Raw genomic sequence first — 16,884 nt, forward strand, 5'->3', positions numbered from 1 at the left:
GGGAGATCAAAGTAGTTACCTGAAGTCCCATAACTAGTATGTGGTAGAGCCCAAATCCAAAAGCAAGACTAAATTCATGCCTGCCTGGTCAATATCTACCTATTTATGTCCATCCATCCACCACCCACCCACCCATCCATCCATCCATCCATCCTTCTATCCATCGTGTGACCAGCCCTTCTCCCCACTCACCGCCCCCCCCCCCCCCCCCCCCCCCCCCCCCCCCCAAGATGATTCTGAGACCAGAGTCTCTTGAGCTCTTATATTTCTTTGGGACTGAGCCTTGAACTTCTAGGCTTTCCACCAGGGTCTCAAAGTGCACTCACTGCTGACTGGTACTGAGTGAGACCTCACTGGTGTCTCAGGGCCCAGTGAGGTCTCACTCTAGAAGTGAGATAGAATGGCAAGATCTCACTGGGGATCCTTGGTTGAACTTCAAGAAGTCACCTTTCTGCTGCGAATTCTTTATCTTCTCTTTAGAGAATAACAAACCATCAAATCCACAGATACCATTCCCTAGCATCAAGTACACCAGAGAGGGGGCCCACAAAGATCAGCTCCTCAGCAGGATCTGACACAACCCAAGCCCAGGGTCAAAGTATCTGCCCTATGCCTGTCACAGATGCCTGAAACTCCACCCTTAGGAAGTAATTCCTCTGCTTTACCCAAGCAATCCAGTCCAATCCAATCCAATCCAATCCAGTCCAATCCAATCCAGTCCAGTCCAATCCAATCCAATCCAATCCAATCCAGTCCAATCCAGTCCAGTCCAATCCAGTCCAATCCAATCCAATCCAGTCCAATCCAATCCAGTCCAATCCAGTCCATTCTGGAGGAATGCATCTTCCAGGTGTGCTCAAACAGTAGGCTGAATGCAAGCCCATGGTGGCGCTGTTTGTAATACAAGCCACATAGAAATAACCTAACAAAGGCTGATTAAATGCTAGTTAAGAGGTGTAGCTACACTATAGTACATCCATACCACACACTCCCGAGCTCCCTCAGACAGCATTCCCACCCTTGCTAAGATAGCAATCACAATGTTAATCTTGTGCAGGCACAGCCCAGCATCCATGCATGCACTCAGTAGGCATTGTGGCTCCGAGTACAGGTTTGGGAGCAGACTGTCTGAGTTCTAATCCTGTCCCTGCACTTAGGAGGGGGTCATGAACCCCTCTGGGCCTATTTTCTCAACTGTAAACAGGACCTAATCACAGTATGCACTTCCTGGGATTGCGGTGGGATGAAATTAGCTAACACATGTGAGGTTCTCAGAACAACTCCGGGCTGGGCCACGGAAGCACTGCTCTCATGTGTGTTACTCCCGCCCAGGGCGCTGCAGACACCATGGGGAGAAGACAGCCACAGCCCACGCTCAGGGGGGGTTTGCCTCCCCGGAGACAGACCTTAACCACATAATTAGCATTGTGTCTGTCTCCCGGGGAGAGACAGCCAAGTAAATGGGTGACTCTGATACCATGTCAGAGGGAGCCCTCCTGGGCCGAGTCTGAGAGGAGGAGGAATGGCCAGACTCACAGCCAGTGGGGAGGGCAGCACTCTAGGCAGGGAGGCAGTGGGGAGACTAGCTCCTTGTGCAGAGGACGGGTAAGCCACCGAGGGAGGAGGGGTGCAGGGGCTGGGAGGGCAAGCAGAGGCCGGCTCTGGAAGAAACCTGGATGGATCACCAGAACAGCGGGAAATCACACGGTTTTCAGCAGCAGAGTGACTTGGTAAGACTCACCGTTTACGAAGATGCTCTGGCTGCAGATGGGGGACAGACTGCAGGGCTGGCAAAGAGATGCTGGCAGAGGAGAGGGGAGGCCAGGCCAGGATGATGAGCATCTAGAAAGCCTCCCTCCCAGAAAAGACCCTTGCAGGAGAGGGGCTGCCTTAACCCTTCATGTGCCCTGCTGGGCCAGCCAGCCCTCAGTATGCTTAGGGGAGCCCAGATGGCTCTTGTGAATGAGGGACAAGGGATCACACACACACACACACACACACACACACACACACACAGTATTTTCTGTTTCCCTTCAGTTCCACCAGGACAGAACTTTTTACCTGTTCCATTTCTTGATATATCTCTGGCGTCTGCAACAGTGCCCAATAAATATCCACAGTCAGGGGGACGGGTAAAGCAAGTGACACCCACAAAAGCAACCCAGATGAGGCAACCAGGGCGGTAGGCGGGAAACCAGGTGGCTCAAGAAGCCAAGAGAAGTAAGTGTTTCAAGGAGGAATTTATGTCATGGGGGTCATGGAGAATGAAGTTTAAATGTCCATCAAACTTTATAATCTAGCCAGCAAACATGGTGTATGCACGCAGGACGTGACCTTGACGGGTACAAAGAATAATAGAAGACACAGTCCATCTCCTTGACACTCATAGTCAAGCCAAGAAGGTCACATAATTCACAAGCATGAGCATTTCCTGATGTTAGAAAAGTCCATTTCTGGTCTGTAAATGTCACTCCCCCAGAGTCCTGCACTTGACCATGGAAGAACAGAACAAGGAGGTGTGCAGACCTTGTCCCCACTCATTCATTTTTGTGGTGGGAGTGGTTCAACTGCCGAGACAGTTGCTGGTGGCAGTCCAGATATAATTGCAAAGGTGCAAAATAGAGGTTGCCGTAAGGAAAAGGTATCCTAACTGTATAAATATTTCCAAAAAAATTTTTTTTTCATTATAACAGAGACAAAAGATTGGGCCAATGCTGGACATATTATCAATACATATTGATTTATTGTTGGGAGCCATCAGAGTTATGACAAGCAACTCCGTCTTAAGGAAACAGAATTAAGTTCCTTCTAGCAGAAGTTATTTGGTGCCCTGAGGGTTTGGCCAGAAGATAAGATTAACCTGCCGCTTAGCATCTTTGCAACTTCCCCTTCCTGATCCTCCCCCATAGCTAGCCCAGCCTTGGAATGTTACACCTTGGAATGTTACGCTGCTCTGCAGTTAGCCAATCCTGTGTTGCCAGATACCTTACCACCTTGTCACTCAGTGCCTAAACCAATTATACACTGCCAAAGACCCCTCTGCATAGGCAACCCTGCCCCCCTTTGTTTCTGCTGTATATATACAGCCATTTCAAAAAATAAAGTTTGAGGCTTGAGCAGAACTTTGTCTTGCCTCCATTTCTTCGAGTCTCCTGTCCTCTATCATTCCCTTCTAGGTGCCTCCTCACCCCCACGTTGATCTCCTGCTGGTCGGGACAATTTATATTGTTGATTTAATAGGTCAAATAGAAGTGCTTCCAATATGCAAGGATTGTGAACAAAACAAGTATTTTTAACTAAAGTCAACGGTGGTCAAAGCCGACTAAACAAGTTCAGTCCTAGATCCAGGAGGTGGAGCAGAGCGAGACAGGAGTCCATGGTGAGGGGGGCAGAGCCCAAGTGGTGAGGAGGGCATCTATCCCCAAGCCTGAAGTATCAGCCTGATCAGGGTAAGGGGGCGTTCTCCAGAGGATCGGGATCAGCACCTGGCATGTGATAGCGGAGGGTAAGGACTGCGTGTGTGTGTGTGTGTGTGTGTGTGTGTGTGTGTGCTGCCCATAGCCAAGCATTCACTTTATCGCTCGGTGAAATGTGGAGAAAACCCTTTCTGCCAAACATGACTGTGAGTGTCCATTCTTTAGAGTAGGGGTGTCGAACTCAATCAGAGAAGGGGCCAAAATCTAAAATCCAGCCTAAATCGCGGGCCGAATGGTTTACTGAACAGTCATAAACTGTCATTGTGATGGAAACGCAGCGGAGTGTAGTGATGACAGCGCGGTGCGGGCCACATTGCAAGGCCTGGCGGGACGGATTTGGCCCGCGGGCCTTGTGTTTGACACATGTGCTTTAGAGAGTCACAGACTATTAGAGAGCCTCATTCTTCAAAGCAAACCTGCTTTCGGTTGCTTAGTCCAACACAGCAATCCAACCCAGTGGCTGGCAACACTCCAAGGTATGCACTGTCAGGGGCCGGGAAGGCCAGCCCATCTGTCTCTTCGTTGGCTGGGCCTGTGCATTTGCTTATTCCATTCAGAGGCTCTGCAATGCCCTGCCAGACCGAACCCCTGTCGCTGTGAAACGTAACACTCGGGCCAGATGTCGGGGAAGGGAACCATGCTACTAATAGCACATGCCAAGCCACGCAGCTCCCTGGGGGTGAACCAGGCAGTTGCTGAAATGTCTAGCTTCCCTTCCCCTGCACAGCTCCACCAACGGCATGACCCACAAGCCTACGTCAAAGTCACGGTGAGCATCGCTCCCTGGCGGGAGGAGCTGGGGGCTCCATGGACGTCCACGGCCGGGAAAGGGCTTGCCTAGTGGTGACGACCTGACACCGCCGGCATCATAGAAAATACGTGAATGAGACGGCAAAGTGTCTCTTTGTGCCAAATGCCGGACACACCAGACAGACGCTTATTCGGTGCCTTCCCGGTGGATGATTTTCATAATCTGTAACTTCTTGGGCAGTAGTTTATGAGTTGATGGTGGTAGTAACCGTTCAAGGTTCTTAAACATTCCTTTGTTAGGGGTAGGTGTGTTCTGTTTTCAGCCTGTGCTTTAATTGAGAGTAAAATTAATCTCCATGGTCAGTTCTTAGAATTGCTGTTCTCAGAGACATACTTTCGTTCAAAAGCATACTTGCTTCCCCCTAAAGCAAGCATGTCAAACTTGCGGTCGGTGGGCCGCAGGCTTGCCCTAAAGCAGTGGTTGGCAAACTCATTAATCAACGGAGCCAAATATCAACAGGACAACGATTGAAATTTCTTTTGAGAGCCATATATATTATATATATATATTATTGATTTTTTTACAGAGAAGAAAGGAGAAGGATAGAGAGTTAGAAACATCGATGAGAGAGAATCATCGACCAGCTGCCTCTTGCACACCCCCTCCTGGGGATGTGCCCACAACCCAGGTACATGCCCTTGACCGAAATCGAACCCAGGACCTTTCAGTCCGCAGGCTCTCTATCCACTGAGCCAAACCGGTTTTGGCTGAGAGCCAAATTTTTTAAATGTAAACTTCTCATACCACTTCTTCAAAAGAGGTTCTCCCAGGCCATGGTATTATGTGGAAGAGCCACACTCAGGGGGCCAAAGAGCCGCATGTGGCTTGAGAGCCGCAGTTTGCTGACCACGGCCCTAAAGGAAATATATAATATCATCTGACAGCATAAATGTATAGAAATGAATATATCTAATAGAGCCCGTATGGCAGAAGTAGATATTAGGGGGCAGCGTTACTAATACATGGTCTTTAAACGTAATCCTCCCACGTTCGGCCTAAGGTTTAAAGGGTATGTGTAGATGTGGGTTACATTTCAGCAGATGTAATTGGCCTACATCCAAATAAAAACGAACTAAGCTCGACCAGCTTCATGTATATCCATCTACCAGCCGTTATGCAGAGACGGTCGTGTACATACTACGGGATGGCTCGAGCAGTTGTGTGAAGGGTCTCTCCGTCCATGAACATTGCATTTGGAAATGGCTGAGCTGGGCCTGAGTCTACTGCCCGGGGGTCTCGCAGACGGGAACCCGAAATCTTCCCTGCTCTACTTTCTGGCTGAGACCCTCCGAGGTTTCATTTTACGAGGATTCCTGAAAATGTTCCCGACTCGGTACCCACCCCACAGCTCTCTATTACCCACTCCTGGCATAAAGCCAGCGGCAGGTCCACACGCAGGCAGGATGGGGGCTGCGGGCCCCCATCGTGGGCGACCGCTGTGCTGGGCAGAGGCCACGTGCCTTCAGGACCCCTGGGAGGGCTGGGGCTGGGGGTGTCCTTGGAGGGACGCTGTGCCCTCTGGGGCCTCAGACCATCACAGTGAGGAAGTCAGAAGCATCCCGAGGCCATCCCATAGCGGCCCGCTGCCCTGGTCTGGGGTCAAGCCCTTTGGGGTCCTGCCCTCACAGCAACCACAACACACAGAACCCCGTTCTCCCCAACACGAGTGCATTTCCATGGGAACGGCCCGGCCTCCATCGATTTCTATGGCACCTATCACCATGGCACCTGCTTGCTTGGGAAGCACGGGCTAAAAACGGAACCCTCGGAAAGGGGCCGCCACTGCCTCACTTCACCTCTCGGTGGGTGGCCGTTGTTACACCTCAGATGGCTCAGGCAGACCCGGTCCACGCCCAGCCTCTGTGTGTGCCCTCAACGCCGAAAGGCTTTCCGTCGGCGTCGGCATCATTGAGCGGTGATGTGGCCCCGGGCTCCAGAAGGGGCTCCTCCCGGGGGCTTGGTCAGGGCCCTTACACGGAGATTGGGGGAGGGGAAAAGTGGGGAGCAGGGCAGAGGGACACCCATGTGCACAGGTGACCCAAGGAAGGACCTATGTTCGTTCTCCCCCGGGAGCATGTGGGGCAGCCTCTCCAGGCCACAGTTCCACACGCAGGCCAAAGAGCGCCCCCTAACGGCTTTCCTTAAGAGGCCTGCAGGGCTGCAGCTGGGAGGGCTGGACCGCTCGGGACATTTGACCATCACAAGCAGAGCAAACGGGCACAGGAAGAGCTCCAGCCCACAGCGCTGCAGCCGTGACGGTACCCCCTAGATCAGGGCATCTCACACATCCTCCCCGGGAAGGCCTTAGTTCCATGAGTCAGGGAACGCCATTTATGTTGGAAGCAATTGGAGCTGGGTGTCTGTGACTTTAGGTAGGCTAAGGGAGAAGCACTAGGAACGCTCCTTCCCCTCCAATCTCGATGCCCTCGCCACAGGCACAGCGTAATTTCCAAGTCCGGTCTCAGAGCAAGGCCACCTCGTTTGGTGCCCACAGTCACACAGTCAGCTAGCAATGGAGTGTGGACGGAAAGCTTTCTCACTGATTTGAAGTTCAGTCCTTTCCCCACACAAGTCTTCACGCATGGAGGAGACCAGCCACCCCATGAACCTCACCAGGACTCAGCATCTGATTCTCAGCCACCGCCAGCCAGCAGGGGGCAGCAGGGAAGAGCAGCCTCACCCAGCAGCTCTTCAAATCCCAATGCCCAGGGGTGTGTGTGTGTGTGTGTGTGTGTGTGTGTGTGTGTATGTGTTGAAAGGGGGTCCTTTGTCCCAAACGTGGTGATGTGGTGGGTGGCAGCACGGGTCACCAGGGGATGTGGCTGTCTATCTGACTCTTGGTTGGACTCATAGCTCATTAACGTGAGGAAATCACACAAGCATCGGCCTCTGCCACTGTGTGCTACGAAGGGTGGACACGTTGCTCGCCTAACCCAAGAAAGCCCTTTGAGGTCGGTAGTGTCTCCATTTTAGCGTCGAGGACACAGAGGCCCCAAAAGATGCAACGTCATTTTCGCCAAAGCTGCTGCCCGTTTTGTAGTGGCTAGACCAGGACTAGACACGAGGCTATGAATTGTGTTTTCATTTCTTTCTCCAGATATGCAAGGCTTTCAATTCCCCAGTTGGATCATACATTTCTTGAGTCCAACCCTAGTTTTTCTTTCCCGTTTCGACCATCCATTATAGTCACTTAAGAAGTGTTTGTTCCCAAACTGTCAGCGGAATCTCCTGCAGCCGGGAACGCCCCGCTCTGCTCGGGGCCCGACAATGCCCGGAGGTCTGCTGAGTACTTTCAAAGGTGCCAGGCACTGGGCTGAGTGCTCGACATATATAATCTCGTTTTTTTAAAATGGCTCATTGTGTTTACGTTATTCTTGGAGCCCCGGGCGAGTGGCCTCCTGCCAGGGCCTGTGAGGGGAACTGTTTGGGATAGAAGTCAAGGATCGGTTCTGAGCAACAGACACAGAGGCAGTGGCCCGCGAGAGTGGCAAGTGGCAAACTGCTACGTGGAAGGGGCAAGGGTTTGATTCCAGGCTCTGAGTAGTCTTACTCTCTGGGTGGTCTTACTATCTGGGTGGCCTTGCACAAGTTATGTGTGTATTTGTGCCTCTGTTTTCTCATTCATTCAATGGAGACGTAACCCCAACAGCTCTCTGGGGGACTAAATCATATCAGTCACACACCCAGCACGACACAGGGCATAGTTTGGGTTTCTTCCACTCTTATTTCTTCTCTGCTGGGCACCACCTCGTCGCTGGCCCTCGTGGGCATGTGGGCACCGGCCCCTGCTCCGTGGATTATGGCCAACCCTACCCAGGAGCCAAAGAGAGGACAAAAGCTGGAGAAAACAGGGGCCACCAGGTGGAGGGGGGGGGGGGAACAGGGTAGTTTTCCACCCAACTGCTTGCTAAACATAGATTAGCCGCTGGAAAGCAGAGCGAGCCAAGGAGTGGTTGTAGCCCGGGCTGCTTTATTTCATTACAGATTCATTGTGTTTAGAGGATAACGAAGTGTTTTTCCCTTTGTCTCTGCCTATCGGGCCGTAAACAGATCTGATCTGAGAGCCTGAGCACCAGGTCTGACTTACTGAGAGAGGAAAGGGGGTTTGCCAGGAAGACACCGTTTTGGTTAAGATGGGACGCTGTTCCTCCGGACAGCCGGGCAACCCTGGGAGGTGAGCGCTCTCACACAGCGGGGGACACCTGCTCGGGCCCCTCTCAGGACAGGGGAAAGCTAGGCCTCCCCAGGCGACTCTGACTGAGCGGCTCTTTCTGGGGCTTAGGAGGGGTTGGGGCAGGGGAGCCGGAGGGGCGGCGAGAAGTCAGATGCCTTGCCTTATCACCTCTTCCAATCTCTTTCCTCACCGAAGGCTGCAGGTCCAGCATTTCCTTTCACCCAGAGGGAGGCTGCTGGTGCTGCACGGTCACATCCCTCTGCCGGGAGCAGTTTCACTTGCTTATGGGGGGCCGTGTTCTCAAAGTGCAGCCCTCCAGAACCCCTGCAGCAAAACCCTTGTAAAAGTGCAGACTCCTGGTGCCACATGATTCCCGCTGAATTAGACTCGGGGAGCCGCTAAGAACATGGGTTTTAGAGTCAGAGCTGGAGCTGGGAGCATAGATGAGCTACCTGTAACCTGAGTCCCATGGGCCTGGTATTTCACCTCCGTGGGTCTCAGTCTCATCAAAGAACAGAGGGAATGGCCAACAACCAAGGAATATGGAGCTCATGTGATTGTTACAAGGATGAAATGAAATGATACATGGTTAGCCATGCTTGACACATTGTATGTGTTCAGTGCAGGATGATTCTTCTTTCTATGTAATACCTGTATGCAAACCGTCCGAGGACCCTACAAGAAATAACAAACATGCCCACTCCCACCAGGGCTAAGATTCGTGCTACAGTACTTCCCACTGCACAGGTTTGACGCATCCACAAGACTAGCGACCGCATGGATTCCACCAGGACTCCACCACCGCCAGCCAGCAGGGGGCAGCAGGAGAGCGGAGTCTCCCCCAGCAGCTCTTCAAATCACAACGCCCAGGGGTGGGGGCACTTGCACTACATGTGGTGGGTACAGGAGTGGCAGCAGGGTCACCAGTGGGTATGGCCATCTGACCCTTGGTCCAACTCATAAATTATTCACTTTAGCAAATCACACAAGCATCACTACGGGAAACAACAAAACTCCGTTGAGATGTAGGTATTGGGAGAAGAGAGTGAGCCAGGGGTTGGGAAATTTGATGTACAGCCATCACGCTATGAATGTGTTTTACATTTTAAAAGGGTGCTGAGCAGGAGTGAGTAGCAAAGGAGGTCTCTGCAAAGGATATAGAAGAAAAATGTCCAGTGAAGAAGGTTGTGAACCTAGGGCAGAGCGCCGAGGGGATGAAGCTCAAGGTGCGGCCATGACAATGATACCGACACTAGGCACTAGAAGCATCGACTGGTTAGGAAACTCTCCTTCCTGACTTCTGTCTGGGCCTTTGATCGATCCTGGGAACAGAAGCCAGCAGGGGATGGGGGACTGAAGCGGCAGGCGGGCAGTGCAGACAGCCCGTGTAGATAATTCTTTCAAGAAGCGTGGCTGTGAAGGGAGAGAGGAAGGGAAACTGAAGAGAGAAGTTAGAGGAAACCATGGCACCAAGAACATGTTCAGGTATGGATGAATAATGCTAGTAGAGAAGAGGCTGAAGGTGTGAGCAAGAGAGAAATGCGTGGAGGGAGGTTCTGGGGCAGATGGCAGGGCATCTGGCGACCAAGAGGAAGGTCAGCTGTGGCAGGAGCATGCCTCTTCCCAGGCAAGGGAAGGGGGAGAAGAGGCGGAGGTACACTGGGTGGTTGCCAGGGAGAACCTTGAGAGTTTCCTGGGGCTTCGATTTTGTTCCATTTTATCAATGGAGAGGATGGATTCTCCATCGATGGCAATGAGAGACAGTAAAACAGATTAAAAGAAGGGCCGAGGAAAGAGGGAGTCTGGAGGAGATGCCGATGGCCAGGGGGCAGTGAAGTATCTAGGGGCATCTGCAAGGGTTTCTAGGCAGCCTTAGGGACCCAGGACTGTGACGGGTCAGATAGACATGGTGGGCTGAATATTCCCCCAGCAGCCAGCAACCCAGGGAGGAGCAGGCTCCAAAAGTGGGATTCAGCTGGGTGTATCCACAAAGAAGGATAAAGGGATAAGAGTGATTAGAGAGAGATACAGGTTAGAGAGGAAGGTGCCCCCAGAGGTAACAGTAGTCACTGGTTCAGGTGACCAGCAGAGGGGTCCAGGTCACTTCTGTATATAGACTAGATTCCCTCTCCAACAAAGGAAGTGATTGGAAGCAGACGAAGTGATAATAAAAAGAGCAGGATTTTTAGGATCTGACAGATGTGGGTTCAAAATCATCCTTACCATTTCCCAAAATAACATTTTGTCTCTAAAATGTGAAAAATAGTCTGGCCGGTGTGGCCAATGGTTGAGCATCAACCTATGAACCAGGAGGTCACGGTTCAATTCCCGGTCAGGGAACATGCCCAGGGTCGTGGGCTTGATCCCCAGTAGGGGGCCTGCAGGCGGCAGATGGTCAATGATTCTCTCTCATCATTGATGCTTCTATCTCTCCCTCTCCCTCTCTGAAATCAATAAAAAATATATTTTTAAGTGTAATACATACATGCCTTGAAGAACTTGTAAGAATTCGATGATATAACTTAATATACAGTGCTACAGCTAGACATCACCATTTCCCAGATGCCTGTCTTGTTATTTAGTGCTCTAACTTCTGCTTCTAGTAGGTGCCTGGCACACAGTAGGCCTTCAACAGGTACAAATGTCCTTCTTCATCTGGTGAGGTTGGTAGTGTGGGCCCCCTTCTTGTATTCATCAAATCACCTTCTTTGGTTCGGACAAGCTCCCCTCAGACAGTTGGTATTCCCTTTCTTGACCCGTTCAATCTCCATTATGGCCATAATGAAATGGAACATTGATCTATATTTCATTTCATAGAGCCAGGCTGTTACTTAGTGATTTCAGGAAAGTATACATCATGGAGGTTGAACTCTCAGACCACAGAGATTCAAGAAGAAGGAGAAGGAGCAGGAGAAGAAGGAGAGGAGGAAGAGGAGGAGGAAGAAAAGGGGAAAGAAGAGGGGGATGAAGAGGAGGAAGGGGAGGAGAAAAAGAAAAAAGAAAAAGAACAACAACAATGGAGCCAAATACCACTCTTGCTAGGAGGCTTGGGCAGTAAAGGAAGAGGCTGCCCAACCCAATAAACAGTCTGGCTGGTCTCCAGGCGATAATCACATTGTCACCAGAGGTGTCCCTCTGAAACATAGAGCCAGGAGCTTCCCTGGGTTTTGCAAAGGAAGAAATCTGAGTACATTAGGCCTCCAGAAGACAGGCAGTAGAGTACAAGTGGGCCGAGAAACTGGCCAACGGAGAAGGCATTAATAACATCAAATTCAGGTCCAAAGCACACGTCTGTGGGAAAATGGCACAGGGGCATGCGCTGTCCCCAATTCCTGCTCTCCCTTTCTTCCTTTTAGGAAGGGGGCTCTGAAGTTGTAGAGTATTTAGTTGGCCCAGCTAGCCATTACCATTTCCCAGACTCACTTGCAGCTAAGTGTGCCCAAGTTCTGCAATGGCCTATGAGTGAAAGGACATGGACAACTTCCAGATGATATCATTTAAGCGGGGCTGTTTGCCCTTCACCTCCATCCCTCCTCTTCCTCCAGGCAGAACAGAAGGTGGACGTGATGTTGAGCCAGCTTTGACTATGCAGAAGAGAACACTGTAGGAATGGGGAGCAACACAATGGAAGGAGCCTGGGTTCCTGAGTGACCTTGTGGAGTAGAGTTGTTTATCAGTCTTGACCCTCTACCTTTTCTTAGCTACTAGGTGAAAGAGAAAAACACTTCTATTCTTTTTGAGCCAATGTATTTTGGGGGCTTTTGGTTACAACTTAAGCCCATACCCTACCTAATTTAGAGTATTTCCCAAAGGTATAGAAAATAATAATTTTTATACAGATCATGATATTTATTGAAAGCTTACTCTACTAGGCATTGTTCTAAACATTTTACATGTATTATCTCATTTAATCCACACAACACTCACAAATGAGGGCCTTTATCCCTACCATGTTTCCCCGAAAATAAGACATCCTCCAAAAATAAGACCTACTTACAGGTTTCCTTCTGAGTGAAATATAAGGCATCCCCCGAAAATAAGGCCCCCCTTAGGCTAAACATGAGAGATTTGGTCCACTGATTCTGAAAAAAAAAATGGAGTCACAAGAAATTTACCAGGAAATTCAGGGATTGGATTGTTATGATTATGTTCCAGAAGATGATGACATGATTGTCATTGGATAAATGAGTATATTATTGATACTGTAGAATTCACAGTTTGTCTTTTTTTGTGTTGACAACTACCGTACTACCGTACCATATACAGATAATAAATTTTCTTTATTTTCATTTAACAATAAATGTGTACTGTATTCTTCTTCATGGAAAAATAAGACATCCCCTGAAAATAAGACCTAGCGCACCTTTGGGAGCAAAAATTAATATAAGACACTGTCTTATTTTTCGGGGAAACAGGGTATTTTACAGAAAAGGAGGCTCAGGGAGATTCAAGAGTTTTCCTAAAGACTTGTAGCTAAGGAGTGGCCTAACCAGCAGTCAGGCAAGTATGCAGGAGATCATACCTTTAGTCACTATGTTTGTCAAAGCATAACTTTTTACAATTCTATGAGGTCAAAAGGACACGTAGTTTTCCAGGGAGCTGTGCCTGAATATTAACTTGTCTTGCAATTTACTGGCAGGATCAAGGCAAGTCATTTAGCTTCTCCACTAGCTGGTTTTCCCGGAGAGAGTAGAGAAGGGGGCCCACACTACAGACCTCACCAAACTGCTGGGATGACAAAAACGAACTCGTGTGTATTTAAGAAATGCTTTGAAAGCTGTAAGTGTGGCATAAATTAGATAGTGCCTCAAGGAAGGCTGGGGAATCCTTAAACCAAAATAACAAAACGCACTCAGTTGTTTTTTTTAAAAAAATGCAAATGCCATCTAGCAATTTGGCAGGTGGCCTGGAAAGGCTGCTGAAATAGGCTAAGGAGAGGGGTAGGTTTGGTTCGTGCATCTGCCATCCTCAACTGAAAAAGGGAGAGATTAATGGAGATGAATTGAAAGAGAGCCTACCTGTGCTTGTGGTGTGCATGTGCACGCACACACACATGTGCACACACACACACTCACACACACACACACACACACACACACTCACACACACACACACAGACTCCCAGTAGAAGAGATTCATTACTACGGAGAGCAGTAGCAGCAGCAATCCTCGAGGCCTGTGGGGAGCGGGCAGGTGCAGAGGGTGGGGAGGTGAAGGGGAAGGCAAAGCGCCGCCAGTGTGAATGGGGACTGGGGAACAGGAGCGCCAGCCTTAGCCGCCCCGCTGCCGTGGGAGCCTGGTGCTGCCAGACGTTTCAGAATCGCATGTGGAATGTCCCCGTTTTCCAGAGATGCTCCAATTTCCAAATAAAACATGTCAAGAAGGACCAGCAGTTGACCTCCTGGGATCTGGCCCTGGAGCCAGAAGTCACATTTGAGTCTTTAAGGTCCTTCATCATGATTATGTACAAGACACAGCTGAGCTTTCTCTCAGCTCACTCCCCCCACCCCCTGCCCAGCCCTGCCTCACCCCACGCCACCTGCCTCTTCCTTCATCCTCACCTCAACCCTACCCCTCCAGCGAAGCCAGCTCTCTTTGCTTTCTACCCTTGGACCTCTCTCCCCCTTCCTTTTAGCTCGTACCCAGCTAGCTGGCAGACACAAATGAGCTTTCCTCCTCTGCCTGCCAATCAATGCCAACATTCTTCTTTCTGCCAACGTAATCTCAACCTGCTACTTCCCCCCCTTCCCCTGCCACACACACACACACACACACACACACACACACTTTTGCATGAGTTCTCATGAAGTGAGGTGGATGGCAGGTGGCTCTCAATTGTCTGTAATGAAGGCAGAAGCAGGGAGACACTGATACTGCTCGAGGGGAGACACCCAAAGCCACGTGGTTTTGCCTTTAGGGTTTGGCGGCAAGTCAGGAGCACATCACTGTGGTCACTTGTGCCGTGTCGGTCCTGGCTCCAGTGGAGAGGGAGACAAGCAGCACTTTGGTCTGGACAAAGCCTTGAAAACAATAGACGGAACTCCGCCTCCAGGTGGAGGTGATGACCTGGGTGCCGCCTGACCTCCACCTCTTCTCTAAGGTCCCTGCCGGTGTCCTTTGGGTGCTCAGGACGCTTTGACCGGCCGATTGCCCCAGTGTCTGTGGCAGCCTGGAGTCCCTTCACCCCCACGGCCACCCCCCGGGTGGGTCATTGAGCTGCATCAAAGCTGACAGGCCCCTGGGATGGGTTTCAGTTTCACTTCCTCTGCCTTCACATGGCCTCGGAATTCTCAGGGCAAAGACACGGGCCACAGGCCCGCGCAGGTGGGAGGACAGAGGGGAGAAACGCTTCCCACACCTGAGCTGTTGTCAATCATTATGTGCTGAGCTGAGCCCCAGATTTTTCAGAGAGAGAAACAGAGACTCTCCCCCGTCTCCCCCCGCCCCGCCTTGGAGGATTTCAGGAAACTCTCTGCCCTGCTCATTGGCTGTGCCCTGCCGCTCCTGTGGGAGCTGGGAGGGCGGTCAGTGCTGTGTTCCCTGCCCTCCTGACTTACTGTTTGTTTGGGGCGGCTGGCCTAGGGCTACACACACAGTTCCTCTGTCTCCACAGCTCTGCGGAATGCGCTTCCCTCAAAGAGGCAGAAAGGTCCTCTGTCTTCGGCTGGCCTGCACCCGCGGGCTGTCCTGCAGGGTCTGGTCAGCACGCCCAGGCCAGCCCCAGAGACTGTCCCAGCCTCGGTCCACGGCCTGTGCTCACGTGGGCTGTGCTTGGCGGGGGAGAGGGGTGCTGGCCTCCTTGGCAGGTAGCCACCCCAGTTCTTAAAGCCGCAGAGCCTCCAGCGGCTGGGCGCACCCTGCAAGCCTGTATCCCTGCAGGAGTTCGCCTGCCCTCTCTGGAAACAGGGACACGTGTGCAAGGGCTTAGCCGGCCTCACTCCAGGGACTTTGGAAGTTCTGATGCCAGAATTGCAGTAGGGGTACCACAGGTCTGTCTAGGCCTCGGCTTCCTGGTTGTTTCATGCCCAGTAGGCGATGGCTCTTATGCGTTTCAGAACAATGCCTCCTTCCAGGGGAAAGCAGGACCTGCTTTCTGCTGCTCTGGCTCCTGCTTCAAAGCCTCAGGCCTCTTCCTTTGCCCGAGATTAAGCCCAGATACCATCCGAAGTCACTCACAGAAGGTCCCTGCCGGAGCCTGCGCCTTTCCCTTCCCCGCAGCCCCTGGCCCTCAGCACAAGTCCCACAGCTGAGCCCACTGCAGGCCCTCCCTTCAGCTCCAGCCCCTTGCTGGAGTCTGGCTTATTCTTTCTGCCCTCTGCCTCCGTCTGGCCAACTGCTTCCCTTCCCAGGTGATTTGGCCGAGGTGCGGCTTCCTTTCCCGGCTCCCATGAACCGGTGAGGTGCCCGCTGTGTGTCCCACAGAGCGCTGTGGTATTCCTCCTTAAGCCCTTCCCCAGAGGCATCGCCTACATAGATTTTCTCCTCTCTGCCTCTAGCGGCTGCAAGCTCAGGGTGGACAGGCCCCATTTTCTTACCACTGCCATCTTAATAATATTGGAATGAGTGAGTGATAAAATTAATGGATTTAGAACAGACAAAATAGACTCAGAGAGCAGTCTGATGGCTGTCAGAGAGAAGTGTGTGTGGGGTGGGGGGCACGTTGGAGGGGCTGGGTGAAAGGGTGAAGTACAAATTGGTCGTTACAGAATAGTCACATGAATGTGAAAGTACAGCCCAGGGAACATTGTGGATAATATTGCAGTGACTATGGATGGTACCAGATGGGTACTTGGAATGTCAGGGAGCACACTTTGTAAAATATAAAAGTCTAACCATTATGCTGTATACCTGAAACTAATACCAAATAGCATTGAATGTCGACTGTCATTGAAAAGTAAAAATGAAAGGAATGAGTGGGTTTCATAGAAAGAATGAGTGAACGTTCTCTTTTACTATAGAATCAGAAACCTTACGTGGAGCATCCTACCCACCCGGGTGCTGTCTCTGACCAGCAGGCCCCTCGGGCATAACTCTGCCAAGGTCCATAGTGACCACAGCTACCCATCCCTCGCCCTCACCAGCCCCAGCTTGCCTACAGTAGGGGGTGTGCAGGAGGCAGCCAATCAATGATTCTCATCATTGATGTTTCTATCACTTTCTCCCTCTCCCTCTCTGAGGTCAATAAAAATATATTTTAAAAATTAAATAAATAAACTTCTGTTTGGGGGTCATAAAAAGCTCTGCAAATGGATCGTGGTGAAGGTTGCATAACATTAGGAATGCATCTATTGCTACTGAATTACACACTTAAAAATGATTAAAATGGTGAATTTTCATGGCGTGCATATTTTACCATGAAAAAACACACACCACTCTATAGAGACCTGTGGCAGCACCCAAACCTGCACCTTCGGGGAATGACT

At 50.9% G+C, this 16,884-nt stretch overlaps 1 protein-coding gene across 3 annotated transcripts in view; it reads right to left on the reverse strand.

Annotated features, from left to right (window-relative positions):
• DGLUCY (D-glutamate cyclase) overlaps positions 1-16,884 on the reverse strand; it is a 97,756-nt gene that overhangs the window by 42,076 nt on the left and 38,796 nt on the right. For 2 of the 3 annotated variants that reach the window (XM_045572312.1, XM_036427340.2), the window contains exon 1: positions 15,019-15,220. The exons of the other annotated variant lie outside the window; for it this stretch is intronic. The gene's annotated coding sequence lies outside the window, so the exon portion shown is untranslated. Of the gene's footprint in view, positions 1-15,018; positions 15,221-16,884 lie in introns of those variants that run through there. 3 annotated transcript variants of the gene reach the window in all.

Source organism: Pipistrellus kuhlii, unplaced genomic scaffold, assembly GCF_014108245.1.
Source record: "Pipistrellus kuhlii isolate mPipKuh1 unplaced genomic scaffold, mPipKuh1.p scaffold_m20_p_1, whole genome shotgun sequence".
Taxonomy (NCBI): Eukaryota; Metazoa; Chordata; class Mammalia; order Chiroptera; family Vespertilionidae; genus Pipistrellus; species Pipistrellus kuhlii.